The following is a 6,900-nucleotide window of genomic DNA, read 5'->3' on the forward strand; positions in this document are numbered from 1 at the left end:
AACCTTAAAAATTCATTTACAACCGACTAAATTCTTATAAAGATAAGGTGATGCAAGATCCCATGTGTGATTAATACCAAGATATTAATTTAATAAGCCATGGCTACTTTCCAATATGAGTCAAGAATGGATTTAGAGTAGCAAGACGGTGTCTCTTCATGGAAAGAGTGAGAGAGATTAAAAATTTCTGGGTTTAGAAATTCTAGATTTGGCATGACTTTGCATAGGATGAGTTGGAAGAGAAGAAACGATAGTGGAGGAGTTGGATAGAGATGTACAGAGGATTTGCGGGTCTGATGTGGTAGGAATTTGTCGAGAGAGAAGTTAGGTTAGGACAGAGTGAGTGGTTTCGGAGGGAGGGGCAGCGGAGGCGAAAAAGAATTGGAAGTGGGTTGAGTAGACCGAGAGGAGGAGAGAGGTGGGTTAAGAGGTTAGGCTAGACAAGTGGAGAGAGGCGGATGAGGAGCTTGAGGGCCAAACGAGGTAGAAGGAAATAATAGATTGTTTGGAGGAAACAAGAAGCAAATGGCTTGAACTGGAACAGTGGGTTACAGGATTAAGAGTTGAAGGATTTTGTGAAAAGGGAAAATTCTCCTCATCAAATCAAACATAACGATTGATAAAAACACGATCACTTGACCGATCAAGGAAACAATAGTCTTTGTGATTCGACGTATACCCAAGAAATATACATGGCATAGAATGAGGTACCAACTTATGGGAGACACGAGATAGAAGAAAAGGATAACAAGCAAACCCACAAATAAACAGTGGAAAGGAAAAATATTGATAGGACACAAGTGGGAAGCCGATCAATAGTGTAAACAGTGGTGAGAAGAGCATCAACCCAACATGATGGAGGCATAAAGCATGGATTAATAATGTTCGAGATATTTCGACTAAGTGTCTGTTTTTGCATTGTGACTTACCATATTGAGATGGGGCGTTTAGACAAGAAAAGCGTTTAATAATTCTATTTCCACATAAGCATGTCTGGAATGAATTACTAGTATAGTCACCTTCCCCATCAATTTGTGAAAATTCTAATTTTGCCATTTCACAGATTTTCGATAAAACAATGGAAGCAATGAAAGTGCGTAGACACTTCAAATTTATTTTTCAAAGAAAACCCCAAGTGAACTAAGAGCAGTCGTCAATGAATAACACAAAATATCTGAAATCTGAATTAGATAAAATTGGACTCATTCATACATCAAAAGAAATTACAACTAAATGAAAAGATGTGCCATAACTAACAAACCCAAAAAGCAATCGATGAGATTTGCCCACAAAACAAGACTCACAAGATATCGACTTAGAACTAGAATTGCAAACACGACTCAAAACTTGTTTATTAGGATGACCAAGACAAGCATGCTAACGAATGAGTGAAGCAGAAGAAGCCATGATAGGATGCAAGTGAGTTGACACTAATGAGTTGAAAATCAAATAAAGAACATGAGAAGAATCAGCTTGGAGGAGAACTCTCCTACTTCATTGGTCCTTCAAAGAAAAGGATTAACCATTAAAATCAACAGAACAAGAATTTTTTTATGGCAAAGTTGAGTAATTAAGAGGAGATTGCGAGCTAGATTAAAGATATGATAGATAGGAGATAACAACAAAGATCGAGAACCAATATGTAAAAAGGCTTTACTGACTTGCATTATAGGCAGTAACAACCATCACCAACCAAGACTCTTGTCAAATCGTAAAAGGGCCTAGGATTTAGGATTTTACCAATGTCACTAGTTATGTGTGCCAACGCTTTGCTGTCATGATACCATATTGGATCAAAGGTTTTACCAATCGAGAGAGCTGAGAAGGAGTCCGACAAATTAGTGGCGGTGAAGGCATGGTTGAATCATTATTGTCATTGTAGCGCGGTGTGCCTGGCCCTATTACAAACTTGAAAAGTAAAATGAGGCCCATATCTAAGAATGCCTTCCTGTATGAATAGGGGAACATAGAGCTTTGAACCACCATAAGGCCGACCAGAAGGGTGGAGGAGCGATCAGCATATCGGGCCAATAATGACTGTGAAGTGAACCGATCATAGGAAGATTGCCAAGTCGGTTGATTACAAGAAAACTGCCCACCTTGTCCTCGACCAAGCCTTCGACCTCTAGAATTACGTCCACCCGAGATCCTCGAAATGATGGACTGGTTGAAGTAGCATGACCGATCAAAGCATGATGAATATCATATGGAGATGATGCATTCAATTTTTGGAGAAATCTTTTTTCTTAGATGAGGAGGTGTGACCGCAAACCCCCAAAGGAAAGAATTTTAGGGTTGTTTGTGACAATGGTGACAAAATGATCGTATTCAAACAAGAACCCACTGAGGGCTTGAATCGCCAAGTCCTTATAAGAGATGGAGAAATTAATTACTGTGAGAGAATTCGCAATTAACTTGAGATGCCGAAGATAATAAGATATTGACCGATCGGGTTTCTTAATAGCGCTCTGAAAATCAAGTTTTAGTCCATTCCCCTTGACTGCGTAGCGATTAGTAAAGCATTGTCCTAGAGCAAGCCAAATCTCTCGAAATTTCCGAAGGTCGCAAACTTCATAGAAAATCTCGATTATGAGAGTTGAATTGATCAAACTACAAACGCATTAATCTGTCTTGACCCGGGTAAAATAGGAGGTATTGACCATCATAGTACCATTTTGATCGATAAGCTTCGGTAAATTGATTTGGAGTAGAGATGTTGAAGAATTTGATGCATTTTCTTACTCCGATACCATGTTGATGTTTACAGTCATAGAAAAAATAACGTCAAAGTATTTATGGTGGTTCAACCCCAATTAAGGTTTTTTTTTGTCAAACAATTAAGATTGTATGATATGTATTTATATGAATGACTAATTACCATAAGGATACATATAGAAATATAACTATAGAAAGACTCCATAATATATATAAATTACACATTAATACATATCATGATCGTTACTCTCCCTAACACAAATAACTCAATCTCGCGCTAGCAACAAGCTCTTTCCCGTTACTGTTGAAAACCAGCTCGTCAATCACGATAATATCCGGAGGAGGGCATGGAGGACAATCACGGTATATGGCGCCGTTGAGCTCTACCCAATCACCATTGAACAGGAGCTCGACGAGAGAGAGAGAGGGAGAGAGAGGAAAGGAGGGAGGATATGCGCACGAGAGTAGTGATTAGCGGCGGCGATTGCTTCGGGTTAGCTTTGGGTAGCATCTGTGGACAAAGGAACATGATTAGGGAAGACAAAGAAATTAGGGTTTTGTAAGGGGTTCTTTGAAAAATGCTTATATAACTGTCCTTAATTTACTGTGAGAATAATAATCTATTTTGGATCACAAAAAATATGGCAAAAGTACACCACAAGTGCTATAACTTGTGTACGGCGATCACTTTGGTGCCATAACTTTTTTTCGGATCACTTTGGTGCCAACTTTTTTGAAAATCGATCACTTTAGTGCCAATGCTGACGTGGCTCGCCGGAAATCCGATGTGGCACTGACACGGCTCGCCGGAGAGGTCCAGTCAGCATTAAAAATAAAAAACGACGTCGTTTAGCCCGATGACGTGTATTTTTTAAAATATTATATTATATTAATTAATTAATTAAAATTTTTTTTTAAAAGAAGCCCTGCAGCAGCGGTGAGGGAGCCCTCGCCGGCTGCCGCTAGCCACCACCGCCGGGAAGGGCCGGCGGTGGTGGGCGCAGTGGTCGCCGAGGGTCGCCGGCCCCTGGCCGGGCCCGACAACCTCGCCGACCCCCGCGAGCGCCGGATCCGGCGAGGCAAGGCCTCGCCGTCGCCCGGGTCGCGACGGCGAGGTCTCGCCCGCCAAATGAAGGCGAGGCCGCGCCGCCGTCACGACCTGTGCGATGGCGAGGTCGGTCTCGCCTTCTGCGGGCGAGTCGACACCTCACCGTCGCGACCCGGGCAACGGCGAGGTCCCGCCTCGCCGAAGCGAGGCCGCGCCGCCGTCGCGACCAAGGCAACGGTGAGGTCTCGGCTCGCTGCTGGCGAGGCGAGACCTCGCCGTCGCCCGGGTCGCGACGGGCGAGGTCTCGCTCGCCCGGCGAAGGCGAGCCCGACCTCACCGTTGCCTTGGTCGCGACGGCAAGGCGCGGCTCGCTCGGCCGGGCGAGGCGAGACCTCACCGTCGCGACCCAGCGACGGCGAGGTCTCGCCTCGCCGGATCCGGCCCTCGGCCAAGGGCCGGCGACCCTCGCCGACCACTGCGCCCACCACCGTCGGCCCTTCCCGGTAGTGGTGGCTGGCGCAGCAGCGGCGAGGCTCCTGCCGCCGCAACACCTCTTTTTTTTTTTTTTTTTTTTAATTATTTTAATTATTATTATTTTTCTAAAAATTAAAAAATTCGAAAAAAAAGCCACGTAATTTCCACCGTGTACAAGCCAGACCATTTTTTTTAATATAAATGCCATGTCAGCTTTTTGGCCGGAATTTTGGCCGGAGTCACTAAAGTGATCGATTTTCCTCCGACTTGGCACCAAAGTGATCCGAAAAAAAGTTATGACATCAAAGTGATCGCCGTACACAAGTTATGGCACTTGTGGTGTGCTTTTGCCCAAAAAATATATAATAAATAATTAGAAATTATTATGGAGTCCACTCCTTTAAGAATTTGTGACTTACATCATGCTCACAACATACTATTATTGGGATAAGTACAGCGTAAGTGCCATAACTTTTGTACGGAGGACACTTAAGTGCCATAACTTTTTTTTGACTCACTTGAGTGCCATAACTTTCAAAAAAAATGATCACCTAAGTGCCACTTACGAGCTAATTGTGAGGGCCAAAAACCGCGGCTTTTCCGGCCGAACGGTGACCTTCCCGGCGAGGCGAGCACCACCAACTTGAAGAGGGGGTGTCGGTGAATCATTCCATGGCCTCCGTTCGTCTCGAAATTTCCGTTTTAGCCTCCGTTGACGAAGATAAAAATTCTTCGTAGTCACACAAATCGGCTCGATTAATGTGTGACTACGAAGCATTTTTACCTTCGTCAACGGAGGCTAAAACAGAAATTTCGAGATGAACGGAGGCCATGGAATGATTCACCGACACCCCTCTTCAATCTGGTGGTGCTTGCCTCACCGGGAAGGTCACCGTTTGGCTTGAAAAGCCGCGGTTTCGGGCCCTCATGACCAACCCCTCGACAAGCTGGTCGTGAAGGCCCGAAGCCGCGGCTTTTCCGGTCGAGCGGTGACCTTCCCGGCGAGGCGAGCATCAGCTTGAAGAGGGGTGTCGGTGAATCATTCCATGGCCTTCGTTCGTCTCGAAATTTCCCGTTTTAGCCTCCATTGACGAAGGTAAAATGCTTCGTAGTCACACAAATCGGCTCGATAAATTGTGTGACTACGAAGCATTTTACCTTCGTCAACGAGGCTAAAACGGAAATTTCGAGACAAACGGAGGCCATGGAATGATTCACCGACACCCCCTCTTCAAGCTGGTGGTGCTCGCCTTGCCGGGAAGGTCACCGTTCGACCGGAAAAGCCGTGGTTTCGGGCCCTCACGATCAGCTCTAAGTGGCACTTAGGTGATCATTTTTTTGAAAGTTATGGCACTCAAGTGAGCCAAAAAAAGTTATGGCACTTAAGTGTCCTCCGTACAAAAGTTATGGCACTTGCGCTGTACTTACCCCTACTATTATTCTAACAGTAATCCAAAGACTTTTATACTAGCATTCTTTAGGTGTGGTCAAACATGAAGAACAAAAGCCCGTATATCTCATAGCTGGGATAGATAATCATGTCTCGAATTGGGGGAGATGATCCTCATCCCACCAGAATGATCTAAACTAGAAGACGAAAATGAAAAAGAGAAAAAAGAACTCCATCCTCACGTCATCCCATCTAAAACTGACTGAAACTTCTTTACATGATATTATACATTGAGGTCATATTTGGTAGTCCAAAGAGCCAGAACATAATACACTTTTATCCTATCGAGCATTTAATTATCGCGTTCGGGACGGGGTAGACAAGAATAAGACCCAATAAAACCCCGGATAAAGTATTCGGTTTCTTTCGACCAAAAAATAAAAAAAGTATTCGGTTTCTAAGGGTGGAACAGTGATATTTTTATCCCATTCGGATTGGATAACTAAATTTAAGGGTCCGTTTGTTCCGCGAAAAATATTTTCCTCATTTTCTGGTGTTTGGTTTGCTTAAAAAAATGAGTCAACAGAAAATGTTTTCTTACCAAAACTTAAATTTAGGAAAATAATTTCCTCTTTGAAAGAATCGAAAAATATTTTCCGAAATATGACTAGGTATCGGCGCTTGAACTCGAAACTCTACGCTTAGGCACGAAAACCCCAACGTTGGTTCCCAGGTCCCGACGTTTAGGACCGAGTCCCTAGCTCGGTGCCCACGCCGAGGTCCATCGAGGCTAAGCCCGAACCCCTGGTGCCTGTACTCGATACTCCAGCACCCGAATTCGGATCCATAACGACCGAGCTCGAGTCTTCGACACTCGAGCTCTGATCCCGACTCTCAGGCCCGGATCCACCAAAGGTCTACATGAATATCTCTCTCTCTCAGTGGTGGCACACCGCTACGGTGGTTGCCATGACAATGGCAACTGGGATGGTGGCCCACCTTCACACTGTAGATCTAAGGTTTTTTTTACTTAAGTTATTTTTTTAGCTGTTGTAATCAATCCTAACCTATATCGACTAACATTATGGGATAGATAATATCAATACTCGTCATTAAATATGGGATCTTCCCAAAAAAAAATGTATATATGACCTATATAATGATCTTATTTTATCCGACTCCTTTATTCTTGATATCAGATGCATCCTCATTGGAATATATTCGTCATCTTAAAAACCATGACTTTGGCAATCAGCATGCGTCAGTCGGTGGT

This window comes from Syzygium oleosum, unplaced genomic scaffold (assembly GCF_021117445.2).
Source record: "Syzygium oleosum isolate NSW1041296 unplaced genomic scaffold, Sole_v2.1 Sole_v2.01, whole genome shotgun sequence".
In the NCBI taxonomy this organism is placed as follows: domain Eukaryota; kingdom Viridiplantae; phylum Streptophyta; class Magnoliopsida; order Myrtales; family Myrtaceae; genus Syzygium; species Syzygium oleosum.